General features: G+C 43.1%; 1 protein-coding gene across 4 annotated transcripts in view; it reads right to left on the reverse strand.

The window, feature by feature from the left end:
* The window catches only part of RIPOR2 (RHO family interacting cell polarization regulator 2), a 193,168-nt gene that overhangs the window by 165,683 nt on the left and 9,838 nt on the right, over positions 1–17,647 (reverse strand). The window contains exon 1 of one of the 4 annotated variants that reach the window (XM_073678863.1): positions 5,906–6,117. The exons of the other annotated variants lie outside the window; for them this stretch is intronic. The gene's annotated coding sequence lies outside the window, so the exon portion shown is untranslated. Of the gene's footprint in view, positions 1–5,905; positions 6,118–17,647 lie in introns of those variants that run through there. 4 annotated transcript variants of the gene reach the window in all.

The following is a 17,647-nucleotide window of genomic DNA, read 5'->3' on the forward strand; positions in this document are numbered from 1 at the left end:
TGCGCGGAGGAGACGGCGCCGCCCCAGGCCTGAGACGCTTCTTGCTTCTAGACGTCGGTTGGGACTTAGCAGAGACCCAATGACCCAGGAGGTCAGACAGACTGTCAATGGAGCGAGTGAGAGCCTCCACCTTAACATCACTGAGACCCCCAACTAGCGTCGAACCCGACGCCGTTGAAGACCCCGGCGTATCAGATACGCGTGACCGATCCTGAAGCGGACCGGGAGAGAGGTCCGTGCCCCCTGGTCCCTGATCCGACATGCCCCCACACAGTTGCAAGCGTCGCGGATAAGGGGTAATAACCTTACAATGGGTGCAGTGACCAAGGATGTGTAAATTCCACTATCACAGCCTGTTCTTGCACAAAAAATAACCCGACACTGAAGGGTTAAAGCTCCTCCTAGAAGGAGAAAAGCTACCCCAGTGGCCTGCAGAGCAAAAGTTAACCTGACACACTAGAGAGAAGCACCATCTGATCCCAGAAGGGTGCACCTCCAGAGGGGGTTAACAGCCTGATGGGCCAGACCCCGTTCAGAAGGGGTTAACGCTACTGATCCACACTACCCTTTTTGTGAGGTGTGTGTCAGAGCCATCTCAGCATGTGAACAAGCAGCGCCGTATACAGCACACCCTGTCAGCTAGGACATAAGGAAAGTGCTCTGCGCTGTAGAAGGAACTTTCTGCCTATAAGGCAGGAGAGACTCACCAGCTGGCGTAGAAACTGCTCTTCTCGGTGTGATGAGAGCAGGGAGCAGGGAGTAGGAGATGCTGCACGAGGATGGACGCTGGCCGGAAGAAGAAGGGGCTGGGACATCTCCAGCGTGCGCTTTCCAGGCACTTCCTGTCACAGACTGGCAGCAGAGAGACGTTAAGCCACGCCCCCCTGCCGAATATGAACAGAGCGCGTGAATCCTCCGTCCCCGCTCCCCTGCCCGCCGAGGATCAAGCGCTGCATGCAGAGGAGAAATCCCTGCAAGCAGAAAAAAACAGCAGTCACCACAAAAACACATATACAGTGAAAGCGGCTGCCGCACTCCATAAGAGCACTTACCCAGCTGAGCGCCACAGGGACCCCCAGGGATGTGTGCCGCCGTTGCCCTTGCTCCCCCCCACGGCGGAGCGCGCAGGGACCCCACAAGAGCGGTGTGCGTCTCCGCCAGGGAGCGCCCTGTATCCCCCGGGGCCAGCAGGGTTCTGCGAGGACCTCCTTAGGGGGTACGCAGATCCGCCAGGGGAGGGTCAGGGGTCCCAGCAGCGCTGAGACCCCTAGACCACAGGGGGTCCAGGTCTCCGGATAAAAATAATAAAATCTTCTGAGGAGCTGCAAAGGCAGCGACTATCCTCTGCGACCTCAAATTTAAAACTGAGGAACATGGGAGTAGGAGGAGCCTAAGCTGGAGGGGCCGGTCGTCAATTTTTATAAATCTGAGGTGAACTATCCTATGGGGCTCCGCCTACCCACTAGTAATGGATCTGTGTCTCCCTTCTTTCCCTTCTGCTGCTGAAATTTGGACTCATCAGACCAAAGCACAGATTTCCACTGGTCTAATGTCCATTCCTTGTGTTCTTTAGCCCAAACAAGTCTCTTCTGCTTGTTGCCTGTCCTTAGCAGTGGTTTCCTAGCAGCTATTTTACCATGAAGGCCTGCTGCACAAAGTCTCCTCAACAGTTGTTGAAGAGATGTGTCTGCTGCTAGAAGTCTGTGGCATTGACCTGGTCTCTAATCTGAGCTGCTGTTAACCTGCGATTTCTGTGGCTGGTGACTCGGATAAACTTATCCTCAGAAGCAGAGGTGACTCTTGGTCTTCCTTTCCTGGGGAGGTCCTCAGTTTCTTTGTAGCACTTGATGGTTTTTGCAACTGCACTTGGGGACACTTTCAAAGTTTGCCCAATTTTTCGCACTGACTGACCTTCATTTCTTAAAGTAATGATGGCCACTCCTTTTTCTTTACTTAGAGTTTGTATTATGGCAAGAAAAAAAGCTGCTAACAGTCTATTCAGTAGGACTATCAGCTGTGTATCCACCTGACTTCTGCACAATGCAACTGATGGTCCCAACCCCATTTATAAGGCAAGAAATCCCACTTATTAAACCTGACAGGGCACACCTGTGAAGTGAAAACCATTTCTGGTGACTACCTCTTGAAGCTCATCAAGAGAATGCCAAGAGTGTGCAAAGCAGTCCAGGAATGTCAGCTGCGGGGCGGCGCTATACACTTCTTCTCGTTTTAAAACGGCGATAAGGCTCTTTAACGGTTACCGTTTTAAATGCGCATCGGTCGTTATGGGGTTATAGGGAGTTACACGAAGCGTTGTGCTTCCCTTCAACCATTTTTATGCTGACATAAATGATCTGATCAACTGAGGAAAAAGTATTTTGCTTGTTTGTTGAGCGATTGGCAGCACGTTTACATGGGCAGATAATCAGGTTGTGAGCGCTAGTTTGTCAATTATCGACCCAACTAAAAAGGACCTTAAAAAGGTATGTGCATACAAGGTCTTTAAGTTGTTGGCACAAATAGCCAAAAGGTTTTCCTAGGGGGGTGCGGAACGTCACGCTGGTGCAAAGGGTAGATCCGTATCATGTGCACCGTCTGGCTTAGAGTGACGTCAGGCGGGTGGATCCATCACAAGAAGCAGCAACAGTGATAATCTGCGGGGTCCCCTTGGTGCAGTTTCTTCACATTGGAGAAAAGGAACTTCTACTAGAAAAAGCAGCTGGTCTTTCCTGCAGTGCTTTCACTGGCGATTTTGCAGAGGTTTTGTGACACTGGCATCTTTTTTCCCCTGTGGTTTAAACTATAATTAGCGGCAAAAGACTGAATATGTGCACAGCAATGTGGTTTTTACATTGCTGTATATTAGGTTATTTTTTGTGGTAGTTTTATGACGCTTTTTCAGGAGGGTTAGGCCGAGTCACTAGCGAGCAGGAGCAGAATGTCAGCGCTCTGTGCTTCGATCCTCTCGCATGAGAGGATCGCAGCACAGCTACGGAGGAGACTGAGAAATTAATTTCTCCATCTCCTCCATTGCCTGCGTCGGCGGTAAATGGCACTGCACTCAGATATCACCCATCATCAACATTTCACACACACCTATCGGCTTATATGGGTGCGTGCGATCCGAATTCCGCACGCAGGGGAAAAAAAAAAAGCCATTGAGAGCACAAGCATAGGATTAAATTGGTACAAATGCAATCCTATTTTTAATCGGATTCCATTTGTCTGATTTAATCGCAAGTGGGAGCGGGGGCCCTTACAGGCAGAATCTGCCTGAAAATGATAGCGGGCACATTCCCAAAAAGAATAGTCTCCGTTTTACCAAAAAGCAACAGTGTTAGGCTACATTCCCCCAGTGAGCTTTTGATGTTGTGGGGTTACCGGCGTTTTCTTATTGTGTGCATTTTTAATCGCTGTGATTTTTGTCTCTTGTTGGTGTATCATGCTTTAAATAAAGCTCAAATGTTTGATACGTCCTGGTATTTGGCTTTGACAAAACTTTGATACAGTCACGTGTGTATTACATGAGTTTTTTATGCGATTCTGCCATGGAAACGCACTTAAGACGCGTGTGTTTTTTATACGTGTGGAATTTCCACATGTAATGCAAGTCTATAGGGAAATTCCACACAAAAAACTCATTGTATCCGCAAGAGAAACTGACATGCTGCGGACTTGAAACACACCGCAGATTAGTTTACGCTGCATTAAAAAGAAGTACAGGGGGCATGATATTTCTATAACCTCATCCATTTTGCTGGAACTGAAAGATGTTGCATTTTTTTAAGCAGCAAAAATCACACAAAAATTGCTAAAAGCTCATTATGGAAACGTAGCCTTTGAGTATAGAAACTTCACACTACCTTCCCCACCCAACTACCGCTATATAGATTGTGGCTTTAAAAACGAAAATCTGTGGTAATGCAAAACACTGATTGTGGATTCATTCAGTTAATGTACTAAAGGATATGAAACATTCTCTCTACTCCACCCAACAGGCAACACCGAGGCCCACCTTTCCTGTATCTAGATAAGATACTTGTCAGCAAGAGTGTTCAGAGCCATCTTTCAGAAGTTGGAGGTTTATGTTCCTCTAAGGCCATATTGGTACGACAGAGTGATGTGCAGGAGGTTGTATGGTGGCATACAGAGTACCAAACAAACTGCTGGCTGCCATTTTTTTTTTTTTTTTTTTTTTACTCACTTCTATAGCGCCATTAATTCCACAGCGCTTTACAGACATTATGGGTACTGTCCCCATAGGGAATTTAGTTTGTGAGCCCCAATCAGTAGGTCTTTGGAGTGTGGAAGGAAACCCACGCAAACACGGGGAGAACATACAAACTCCTTGCAGATGTTGTCCTTGGTGGGATTTAAACCCAGGACCCCAGGGCTGCAGTGCTAACCACTGAGCCACCGTGCTGCCCTACATATGCCAGTGATATTCATATTTATTAGAATTAGTGCTTGTAGAAGAAAATAGCTAAAAACTAAGAAACTATGTTCAGTTTTTTCTCAGAATGTTAAATTCCATATGAAAATGGAAGCAAATCTAGACAGAACAGCGCTATGGGTACCATATCACAACTCGGATCTTGCAAGGAGCGGTGCAACATTTTTAAAGAATCAGGTGTCATTGTGATAAAAAGGTGCTTTAAACTTAAAAAAAAAAAAAAAGTCCTTAATTTTGCACAAAATTCATCATTAACTTACATGCACCAATGTGGGTTTTTTTTGTGCCAAGTTCTCCAAAAATGACTCAAGGATATAATTTTTTATATACACCTGGAATTCCCAAAAACAAAAAAAAAAAAAAAACCACACACACACACACACACACACACACACACACACACACACACACACACACACACACACACACACACACACCTCTTTGCATGTTTCAGGGTTACTTAAACCAAGTGCAAAGGGACGATCTAGAGATGTCAATGCTCAGCTTCTTATGCCAGATAATTACATTACAGCAGTGTGCCATACAACACGAGTTTTAACACCTATTGTCTCAGTGTTGCGTTGTAAAAACTGCATGGCCAATACCCACAAGTAAAATATGTTCCAAAAAAAATTATGATTGAATTACAAACCCATAGCAATTTGTCATAAAAGTGCGTGATTTTGCACATTTTTTTTTTTGCCTTCTTTATTAATCTGATGAAGAAAAAAAACAAAAAAAAAAAACTTGTTTTCAATATATTTTGATTATTGTAAATTGAAATGAAACAATCTGTTAATGTGAACAAACCAAGCCAAATAATAATTCTTTGCTGGGAGTGTGAAAAAGCAACGCTTTCCAGGTTCTTAGCATGACGTCAAAACAGAACTCCAGTATATACACATCCCACAATATGTATACATACCTTAAATGAAAGAATTTGCATTATAATAAAAAAAATAATAACAATTGGCGCCAGTCATCTGTGGCCCATGTCTTTCTTAACATCATACATGTAATTTTTGACTTCATACTTATTTGCTCAAAAAAAAAAAAAAAAAAAAGGGAAATCAAATCTATTTAGTAACATGGAAATAGGAATGCATCACTTCATAAATTGGCAGGCTTATTGCTTTACAACTTTAAGATAGGAAGTTTCTCACTTGTCACTTAGCTTTCACACTATCAGCAGCTATTATTACAATGCAGTCTTTTTTTTTGGGGGGGGGGGGGGCGCACCTGATCGCAAAAAAAAAAACAAAAAAAACACACACACAGGTCCCTGTACAGCACAGTATTTTCAGGCTTTGTATGAACCTCCTGTCAGATTTTTCAGTGTCACGCCAACAAGAGCTCTGTGTGACAGCAACATTAACATTCACTTTATACTATACAAGAGCAAAAACTAAAGCATGGGAACATATTTAACCTGGTCAATTGGGATCCTCTTACCTTCAGGGTGTTGGTGGATGACGGATACCCTGCGCAGATCTGTGGCTTTGCACTAATCAACAAAGCTTCATTTCTACCAGTCCTGGAGCCATTGTATCTGATAATACTTCCAACAAGCCCAGGCTTCAGTGCCAAAAAAAGAGATCAGTCAGCAGCTTGTCTCCTGTGACTGGCTGGCATAGCCCACACTGCTAGCATCAACCACTACACTAGAGAGGAGAGGAGGGGGCAGCACAGGGGGCTGGGTCTGGCCAGATTCTCCCATCATCTGAACTCAGTGAAGTTACAGATTCTTACTTACATGCAGCTGCTTGCCTTTAAAGTTGTAGGAACCGTCACGTATTCCAACAAGAATCTATTTTTAATTTTAAGAGCTGCTAGTTTAAGGATGTCCTTGTTTTACCATGAAATACAAGCTGAGTATTATGGTATGTGCACAAGTATTCGCCCCATTTCTGCATCTCTTGGAAGGAAAAACGTAGTGTAAAATAGGCATTTTTTTTTTTTTTTGCAGAAGCTTCTTCCCCATTCATTAGTATGGGTGAAATCTGCAAGGAAAAAAATAAGCAACGTGTCCATGACACTACAGAAATCTCATTCACTTTGATGGCATCAGGGAACCTTTTAACAAACCGGAGTAGGAAAAAAACAAACAAATAAAACCTGCAGTGTATGCTCAGGCCTAAGTTAATCAAGGTCATCAAATAATACAGAGGAAAGTATGATGAGGAACTAGATTCTACAATTAATCTAAATGCAAGTCTGTTAGAAACAATGGCTAATGTAGTAAATGAATAGGGAGAATACAATTATCCCGTTGTAAGAGACCAATGTCATCATTAGCAGACATCCAGTGTACTGGCACAAGGTGTTCACTGTATTAAGAGGTCAGCCATCCACCCTCAGGGTGGAGTAATGACATTAGGGATATCTTGTATGAAATGCACATAAATAATGGATAAGTCCTGACGATTATCCCATTATATGACTTGATGATGTCACTGCCCGCAGATGTTCTTGTTGTGTGAAAGGAAAGTGCCAGCTGATGGAAAATGCATGTCAGGCACCAGAAAGCCATCGAGCGCCAGCAATTTGGTGTCACAAATATATGAGGCCAACTGCATTGTGTAATTATACATCTAAACGAAAAAAAAAATAAAAAAAAAATAAATTATTATTTATTTATAATATATATATTTTTATCTTTTCATAATACTTAAAAGGGAATGTTCAGCCGATTCGACAATATAAACTAAGCACATAGACTCGAGTGAGAAGTGTATTCAGAGAAAACTCAGGCAAGCCAGTGCTGTCAATCACCAGCGAGAGAGGCGGGGGCATGCTAAAGTGGGAGGAATAGGGCACTGGGCCTCTCGGCAACACCCAGGGTACACATTAGCCCATGATAAACTTCAGTTTCTGTGTAACTGAGGTAGCGATTAGAACACCACAGGTGTCAATTTTATAGGGGCTTTATCCCCTAGAAAGCTGCGTTTATACTGTCAGACTCGGTTTAACCTGTGAACTTGATGTACGTCAAACACACTGCCAAGTCCAATACCACTTACATAATTTGGGAAGCACCTAGATATAAAAGATGTATTAGGAAAGAGAAGGCACCAGATGAGTGACTTTGGTGACTGTGCTGCATGTGGGATGATGGACATTACAAGGAGGGCATACGATCTTGGGGCACTTACACAACATGGCATTATGAGGTGCATTACGTTATCCTTTCCTATTGTGCATGCAAAAAGAATATACTGACTCAGTGAGACTGGACACTTGTCAGATGTTATCTGTATTTCATTATGGCAGTAGAGGCATCAAGCTCTCAGCCCAGTGATGTGTCTGTAAACCCATGAAGAGCTCTCAATAGCGCTAAACAAACATGCTGTCCTCTCTCGTCCTAGATCTCTGGTCACATTAAACTATACGGAGATCATGTCTGCTATAGACCGGCCCAGGTTCTTTCCCGGAGTATCTGGTTTTGCTAATTCAGTGGAAAATGCCAGATAATGCTCCATCGTTCATTCCATAATTAGACAGGCATAAAAGCTGCCATTGTGCATTGTTGTGATAGAGCTACCTATAAATTATTCACTCTATTGAAGTGCAATCTGCTGTGCCGTTGTCAAGCAGGGACTAATGAAATAGGCGCAGGAAGAGCAAAACTCAGAGGTATCAGATCACACGGCCGCAGAACTTAAGATATGGCTTCCAAAACAGTTGTCATGAAAACTGTGACTTTAATTGATTTAGGATTCCACCCCTGTGTGTCAGGGGGAGAATGCGACAAGTGAACTACAGCTGTCCACCAAATATCCATGCGAATATGCAAACCATTCCATGGGTGTGCCCGGTGGAATATTTGAGATTAGTCCCAATACTAGCTAAATAATCATAAGGCTACATTTACATAGTCATAGAAATACTGAACTAAGCCAAAATCATAGGAAAAGTATAATAGAAACACGTCACCACTTCTACATTTTTCACCCACTCCTGGTTTTGGCTTACAAATAATGATGTAAAATGCTGAACGTGTAAATGTAGCGCTGCTATGTTCACACGCTGCAGTCAAGTTGCCATTTTAAACCACAGCAGCCCTGTGCCCGCTGCAGTCTCTCCACTATTTTCTTGCACAAGCACTTGATCTTGCAGGGAAACAGTTACTTTCCCTGCAAGATCAAGTGATTGGGCAGGCAAGCATTGGAAAGACCGCAGTGTGTGAACGCAGCTTAAGAATAAAAGGAATTTAAAATCACTTTTGGAAAAGCTTCACATCCTTTTTAGGGCATGTGCACATGGCATCTGTCAGGCATATTCCACCTGGGAAAAAAAAAGGCCAATAAAGAATGAATATAAGCACTGCAACCAGGGGTGTGGAGTCGGTAAGCCAAACCTCCGACTCCAACGACCCCTCAATTTCCATGACACAGACTCCACGACTCCCTCATATATGGCTCATGTTTAAGTGATAAATTTACTGCAGCACAGATTCATCTCAGCTAAAAGTCTAGACCCTTAGATCAGGAATAGGACATTTCATAACTTTCCCAAATTCTTATGAAAAAAATATTCCCCACAAACTGCATTGAACTAATGTACCCAATTTATTATACATTTTATGAGGAGTCGGAGTTGGTCCATTTTATACCGACTCCACAGCCCTGACTGCAACATCAAAAATATTTGCTGTGCACGTTTCATCTTTAGTAACATCTGTTAACTACTTGGCTTCGAAAGCTGTGGCGCACCTAAAGGAAGGGACCTGACCATTCTTCTGGTGGCTTAAGTTTTGTAGCCATCACTGTTATATTTGGAGTGAAAAAAAATCCACACAACAAGCATAAAAGCCACCGCAAAGGATGTCCACAAAGACACTTCAGGAAAAACACAGCTGACGTTTTCCTGAAGAATCTTCAAAGACGATGAGACATCTAATAAAAGACGTCCTGTACACAGATCCTTAAAATGGTCTGTAGATGCACATTGTCGCATGACTGTTGCAACCAGTCAGCCGCCGTCCATTGGCTGCAGCTTTCACTATGCTGTCGGAGAGGAGATAAGGTCACGTGGCAGACGGGGAACTCAGCATGGACATACTTGTATTGCTTTATTTCACTATGCTAAATAGATCAGAAGTCCTCCACTTTCTTTTTTTTTTTTTTTTTTTCTCTTACATGTTTACTTTAGGATTATAAAAAACAAAAAACCTCACATCACATTGCTGTGGTAGCCTGTTCAACTTGCACTGGTTATATTATATAGGTACATTCTGAACCCCAGACTTTTCCATGGCAGGGGTGCATTAATTAACCGAGTGGTGTATAGAATGAATAAAATGCCTGACGACTTCTACAATGAGGCACAACAATAAGTAGCTACAAAATGTATTTCAAAGTTCTTGTGATTATTCAACAAGGTCTATTCATGATAATGCAACCTGATACTGCATTAAGAGCCATTGAGCTAGATGGCAATTAATGCTGAATCTACAATGGGACTTTGTGAATAGTCTCCATAGTTCATAGCCATGGGAAATAGCCCGGCTTAGTCTAGCCAATGTCCACCAAGCATTCCAGGCTTTAAGAATTTACTTAAAAAAAAAAAGATGTCATCAATGTAGTATATGAGAAAATCTAGTTATGCAGAGAGGGTTTTTTCCAATTGTAAATGTAAGACAGTTTATGCAGGAAAGGCAACCGTATAGCTGTACAGCCTCTATACAATGCTGTGCCGAGTCCATCTCCACAGATATATTATCCCCCAAAAGCTTCTACAAGTGAAAACCTCTGATAAAACATGTCATTTAAGAAATTAGACATAGGCAGAGGACAGTGGGTCCAATGCACCTCCATGGATGCCCTATTACAGCGCTTTACAACCGAGGGCCAAAATACGCTCGGGGGCATGAGCCATAAAAGTTATTCAATCCTGCAGAATACAAAGAGAAAAAAAAAACAACAAAACACACACACACACACACACACACGCTCTACTGCATTCGAACTAATGCTATTCAATGAAACCATGCTGATGCCCGACTTTTTGGTCACACTATCAGTATTTATAAGCCAACCCAGGTGAGGAACAATCAGAGGAAAAGTATAATAGAAACACGTCACCACTTCTGTATTTTTCACCCACTCCTGGTTTTCGCTGACAAGTACTGATGTGAAATACTGACCAAATACTGAACAAGTGACAGTTATGATCTGCTACAAGCACTAAGGAAAGACAGGAGATCTGTCCCTACAATAGAACTAAACTGGATCCCTACGAAGTAACGGGGAACCTGATCCTGCGATCAGACCCGCTAAAGTCCTCGGCTAGTCTGTACGAAGACCTATAGATGCAAGGGAGGGATCCCTACAAGAACTAGGGACTGGGATAAAGTTGGACACCTCCTAGCAGAAATTTAGCAGTCAAAGACAAACACACAACAAAGAACATAGAGGTCCGAAGACCTAGCAAAACTAACAGAGAACGGTAACAGAGCACCAAGCTAGCTCAAGAGTAGTAAATACAATGAAGTCCAGCAAGGCCAGGAGGGCGGAGCCGGATTAAATAGGCAAAAATGGTCATGTGACCAGCAAACTAGAAAAAACCTAACAGGAGAGTTCTAACAGTGACGGTAGCCTAGTAAAAATACTCGGACGCAATACGGAGAGACAGTCTACCATTCAATTTTTACGACTACATTCCAATTCTGAACATGGGAAGCTGTAAATGATTAATAGCTGCAGAACCTGTATTTGAACAAAACATTTTTTACTGCCAAAAGCCAAAAATAAAACTACTAGTGTAAAGGCAATGGGTACCCAACATTGGAATCTGACACGGCTGCTGTTTCAGGGGTTGTTTACAACATGGACAATCCCTTTTTCATGAAGTAGTCCACTTTGTAAAATAAAAATTACAGCTCTCACCTGCCGCACTGGCGCTACTCTAGTAATGTCGGAGCCAGGACTCGCGCGGTATTGTTACGTCTCATGAGCCCTATAGCCAATCAGAAGCTGCTATTAGGCTGCTGTGCTCTCATTTCTCCAGTCTGTTCAACATTCACCCCAGGGAAGTGAGAGTGCAGCAGCCCATTGGGGGGGTGGGGGGGGTCACAGATTGACACCAGGGCTCGCGTGGCACAATCATGGCATGCAGACCCCAGCAGTGCTGGCAAAAAGTAACTTAATTTAAAAAGTGAACAACCTTTAACATAGCCTGTTCCTGGAATACACTCAACAGAGGCCAAAAACGCTGGCTGCACTCAGGTTTGGATGAATTTGTGAGTAGGTCACCTACTCCTATTCTACTTGACGTTTGTGGGAGCTGTAATGGCAACTTTAGCAAGTTTTTTTTTTTCATTATTTTTTTACAACTGTCCGAAAAAAACTGAAGGGTATATTAATTAGAAATAGTGTATAGAACATCTGAAGTGCATTAGTGCCTTAAAGTCCTAAATCTTGTCTGTAGATTAAATGAGGTTACAAGACAAATTTCATATCCGCTCATCTATCTACAGAGAAGACTGGATAAATACAGACATGATTAAAGTGATTGTGACACTTCTGTCTAAATTATCAAGGCGCGTTCAGGGCCACAGGAACAGAAATCTCAAGACAACCTTCAAAGACATGTAAAGTGAACAGGCAAATACTGTAAGCAATAGGTGTCATACTGTCCCCATTTCCAACACATTTAGGAAGGGAGATAAATTGTTTGCCTCAACTTTAGGTAGATACATTGTGGCAACCCATGCACTGCATTCCATCAGATGAGCCTCCTACTTCTTGTGATGTTAGCCTAAGTACTTAAAACATTTGCATGTAAAATTACACTTGTGCTTAGTGGGCTGGGATGCTTTCAGCTCCTCACTGCCTTCAGTTCTCCGAGCGAGCGGAGGATTCCAGCCTGGTGCTTAGCAACGACTGCAAGCAGCGAGAAGCAACCCACATCCAGGTCTACAGCACCCACACAGAGTTTTGCTTCACTCTGTCTTACAAAGAAATGGCATTAAGCAGAGTGCAAGCATTTCAGTAGATTTAACATCTATCACAGGCACAGTGCAGAATGTGGGTTTTGTAACCTGAAATATTGCGTAAAAGGCGCAACTGCACATTTATATTTATAATAATCTTTATATAGCACCAACATATTCCGCAGCGCTTTACATATATTATCATTGCTGTTCCCATTGGGGCTCACAATCTAGATTCCCTATCAGTATGTCTTTGGAGTGTGGGAGGAAACCCACACAAACATGGGGAGAACATACAAAATCCTTGCAGATGTTGTCCTTGGTGGGATTTGAACCCAGGACCCCAGCGCTGCAAGGCTGCAGTGCTAACCACTGAGCCACTTTGCTCATAGATCATGAAAATTCAGAACATTACAGAAGAGACACTCACCACCAGCAGGTCACAGGATTGTAGACATTGAAAGAAGTTTCATGCACACATTGTTTTTTTTTTTTTTTTTTTTTTACTTTCTGCAGAAAATCTAGAGCATGTAGGGAGAACATGGGTAAATGGTTACACGGTGTAAAAAGATTGAATCTGTGAACTCTTAAATTACATTCGCCTTCCGCTGTTCCTGCTTGCCTTCAATGAATGGAAAAAGCTTACGTTTTTTTTTTCCTCAACTACTTTAATTGGAGTCTAAAAATGCATCCTCTAGATTGCGCGTTTTCCTGACAAAAGATGCAGAAATTTCTGCACACAACATACTCAACGTATGCACATACCCTTACTGAAATGACCATGGCGCAGCTCCCTACCAATCTGATGAAGAGGCGCTAGGGCTTCATCTCCCAAAGATCTGATCCCTTAGATCAATTTTGAAGTACAGGAAATGTGCCTTAGGCCGGAGTCCCACTCGCATCGGATGCCATATGCTTATGACACTCAGCTCCTGCTCTGCTGCGAGCGGGAGCCGAACATCAGTGCTCCGATATCTCGCACAGAGGATCGCAGCACAGCTGCGGAGGGGAGAGAGATATGAATTTCTCCATCACCTCTGTTGCTGGCATAGGCAGGAATCGCACTGCACTCAGGTGATATCCGAGTGCAGTGCGTTGTTTCACACGCACCCATTGACTTATATGGGTGCGCGCGATCCGAAGCCAGCATGCAATCGCAGCATGGTACTTTTTTTTTTTTTGCCCGATCGGAGCTGGAAAAAAAAACGCCACTGAGCACACCATCATAGGATTAAATTGAGCCGAATGCAATCCGATTTTTTATCGTATTGCATTCGTCCGATTTAATCGCAAGTGAGAGCAAGCCCTTAAAGAAGCACTCACATCTATATATTTGTTTATTAAGTTTGTGTATATGTGCATGTAATGTAGTGTGAGTGTATTAATATACGCACCTACTGCCGCGCGCCGTTCTGCTCTGCTCCTCCATGATGTCACCGCTTTGCAGAGACTATCTGGGTCACACTGCGCTCTGCGTCAGCACAAGGCTCCATATGCAAAAACTGGAAAACAGACTTCTGGCCTGCACATAGTGAGCCGGATAGTTGGAATTGCCACCGGAAAGATTAAAATTTATTGTAGCTGCAATAAACTAAGTTAAGGAGCTATTCGGCACTCCACATTGCGGACCTATCCTTAGGATAGGTAATCAATAACAGATAAGCAGGGGTGCTGGGTGACGAACCCTCATCCATCGGATATTACCAGCTCTGGAAGTAAAAAGTGAATGAAGCCGAACACCAATAATCTGTACACTGTTTAGGAAACCTATCTGACAACTAAGTATAGGTCATTGTAGAAGAATATCAGTAGTGGAAAACCCTTTTAATGGTCACAAATAGTTGCCAGGAAGTGGATAAGTACGGTCCACTCTACAGGGCTGACAACCATCAGTATATTCCCACAAAGTCCTTAAAATTAGAGCTATCCTACCTTATTTAGGCCTCCAGTAGTACAATAGAGCTGTCATCAGCCACCAACCCTCTGCTTAAACTGTCTCGGTCTACACATGCAATCTATTATGTGTGCCGTCAACATGGAAACTAAAAGAAGGTCATCCTAATTTTATATAAGAAAACAAACCAGTTTATATTGAAAGTCTGATATCAAGTCAGTATTTTGTTTTTGTTTTAGCACTCGCACACACTGGCATAAAACACAGCTAAGTGCTATATGATGTTTTATTGGATAGTGTTATCGTATGGGGCAGTGCAGTTCTGCAATTGTTTTCTCATGCCGAATCTGCATGAGAAAACATTTACAACCTGCTGTGGGTGCATCCAATCGGATCACGTGTACCCATACAAGTCTATGGGTGTGTATGAAACTTCAGCCTGCACTTGGATAACATCCGAGTGCAGTCTGATGTACACTCAAAGACCGTGGAGAAATTAAGTTCTCGGTATGTCTGTTGCGATTCTTTCATACGAGAGAATCTGATCACACCAAAGGGACACTCGGATCAAACTGACAGAGTTTGAGCCGAGTGTCATTAGCATAATTGGCCCGATTCTCTGGCATGAGAGCATATACGGCCATGTGACTGTACCCCAAATCAGAAAAAGTGTTAATTTTTGCTTCATTTAAACTCTAATAATGATGCAATTCAGGTCCTACATAATTGTTTTGTTGCAGCAATTTGCCTCAGGTTTCACAATAATAGCATCTCAGCTTATAAGGATTGTCTTTATATAAACCACAATTCCAGCAATGTGTCACTTACTGGACTGCTTGCTGTACTTTTCATAAAGTCATCACTAGTAAACCTGCTGACATGTAGTCCTTTATATTCATGGGCTCTGTGTAACCCCGATCCCACCAGTGTGGCAGCTTTCTGCCTATGCACAATATACACAGTATTCTGCCGGTCAGTGGTATACAGACCTCAGCATTCAGAGAAGGTGTAGAGCTACAGAAGAGAAAACCGGGATATTTATCAAAATTGCAGCAAGCAGCACAGTAAGTAATATATTGATGGAATCAGGATTTTTGCCCCTACATCATGCTGCCTTCAGCTGGGGTAGCAAAAGTCTGGTGGCATATTAACTTTATACCCCATGAGTTAGCCTTCAATCACACAAATGCAATTTTTGGTCTGCGTGCAAAGGACCACACATGGAACAATGGTTAGCCTATAGGCTAGTGCACATAGGCCAGTTTCCACACAATAATAGGATTTGGGGGGTGGAAGAGTTTAGGCGGGGTTGTGTGTGGACCAGACTATTGCATGCAAGTTAAAGTAACTCCTTTAACAGTACGCTATGAGGATGAACACAGATCTACCCAAGGAGCCTCACGCCTGTGAGTCGGGGTGGCATGCAGAGCAGACACTATGGAACGTGGAGAATCAGAGTGCCGAGACACCCATATTACAATAAAGGTGAAGATGTGCTCGGCTAAGAGCTGACCCCTTCAGTCCTGATCAGCATTTTCTTTTTGTTACCTCCCACTACGTGAGCAATATATGGGCTAGTAGAAAGTATATAGTGAGGCATCTGGATTCTTACTGATCGCAACAAATGGTGATATGTCAGATGTTTTGATTTAAAAAAGCCAGATACCCTTTTGAAGAGGATTTCTACGAAGGAAATACTATTAGTATATCAGAAGATACATCAATAAATATTTAAAGGACTCTTACATAATCCAAATTGACAAATATTTTCAAAATCCTCACACAAGAGCCAATTTTCATGATTGTGTAATAGAAGTTAATGTATTACTGTTGGCCAAAGTATCTGCCAACACAATTTGTCAATCCAATAGTGAACTAGAAAACCCGTTACCCTGGTGACCAAGCCATGCGTATTTGTGTTTTCACACCGAATCAGAATCTCACCGGCATCTCAATGATGCCAACTGAAAGGGTTGATGCAGCCAGCCTGGTACAATGGTAAGGTCTGTTCAACATGTGCTGCAGGCTGGTACAAAGTGTACAATGTGCCTGAAAGGGATGGATGGCTAGGTTAACAGTGTAACAGTGGGGGATTTGAGAATTGCTAAATCCTTTCCCTTTTTAGCTTGCATAGAAAGCATTGTGCTGTTTGATAAATTTCTGCAAACAACTACATGATTGTGTGCAAGGAATGTAGCCCACCTAGAAAGACAACATGACATTTTTGTTTTTATTCTGACTAAAGGGTTGTCCCACAATTAAAGGGTTATTCTTCAAATAAGTTGTTCTTTTTATAATGTACGCATTTATTTGCGCCAACATAACTCCGTTTTCCATTTTCCCCTCCAGTTGCCTTTGGCACTGTCCTGCTGTAGTGTCGGTGCTCTTGGTTGACCGTGCGCTGGGCAGCTTCCATCAGCTGGATTCCTGCTAGCATAGTTGTGTTAAGGGACATGTCTGGACAGAAGCCTCTACTGTAAAGGATGAGGCCACAGAATGTGGTGGAGCCTCCCAAATTACAGGGTAGAGAGCTTATATCAGGAAGCAGCAGCGTGCTGGTAATAAGGAGCGATGTACTGCAGGATGGGGCTGTACTACAGGGGCAGACATATGTTTGGTGCAGCCAGGGGCCCACTACCTCCTCCAAATAAGCAGACTGTCAGACAGAATTCTTGTACTACAAAGGGCCCGAATACTGTTCATGCATAGGGGCCCTTTTCTGTCTGTGCCCACCACGGGGGCTGAGAGGAATTGAGCTGTGTTTGTTACCTGCTGCCAAAAAATCAGCAATGTGAAACTACACATGCAGCGGAGTTTATGCATACAGCAGAGGATTATCTACCGTATGCATCAACAAAGCAGCATTGACAGTGTCACATCACTGATCTGTTAGCAGCAGGCAACAAACACAGCTCAACTCTGCGCTGCCTAGCAAATACAAGCTCCATTGTGGAGGAATGCAGGTTAGTTGAAGTAGAAACAAACTAATAATCATGTAAAAATCACACAGGCAGAAACTGATGTAGATGGTAGAAGAGAAACTGGTAATGCACTGTACAGTACAGAAGCAGACAGTGCCGAGGAGCACCAGGCGAATTCCACAATTAGGCTATGGGCCCACGATGCAGAAATGCTGCATATTTTTACGCTTCTCCCTGGCAGGAAAAACGCATGCGGATTTTACATGCGCTTCTCCTGGCAGGTAGAAGCGTTTGTCAAGCGTTTTTGCATGCGGGTTATCAAGCGCTTTTCCAAGAGATTTTAGCATCACTTAGAAAAGTGCTTGACAACTTGTTCACACTATATAAATCCATGCAACCGGCATGGATTTATAGTAGTGTGACCAAGTTAGTTAAAAAAAAAAAAA

The sequence above is a fragment of the Phyllobates terribilis genome, unplaced genomic scaffold (genome assembly GCF_046119375.1).
Source record: "Phyllobates terribilis strain yellow unplaced genomic scaffold, ASM4611937v1 Scaffold_4__5_contigs__length_816908805, whole genome shotgun sequence".
Lineage (NCBI taxonomy): Eukaryota > Metazoa > Chordata > Amphibia > Anura > Dendrobatidae > Phyllobates > Phyllobates terribilis.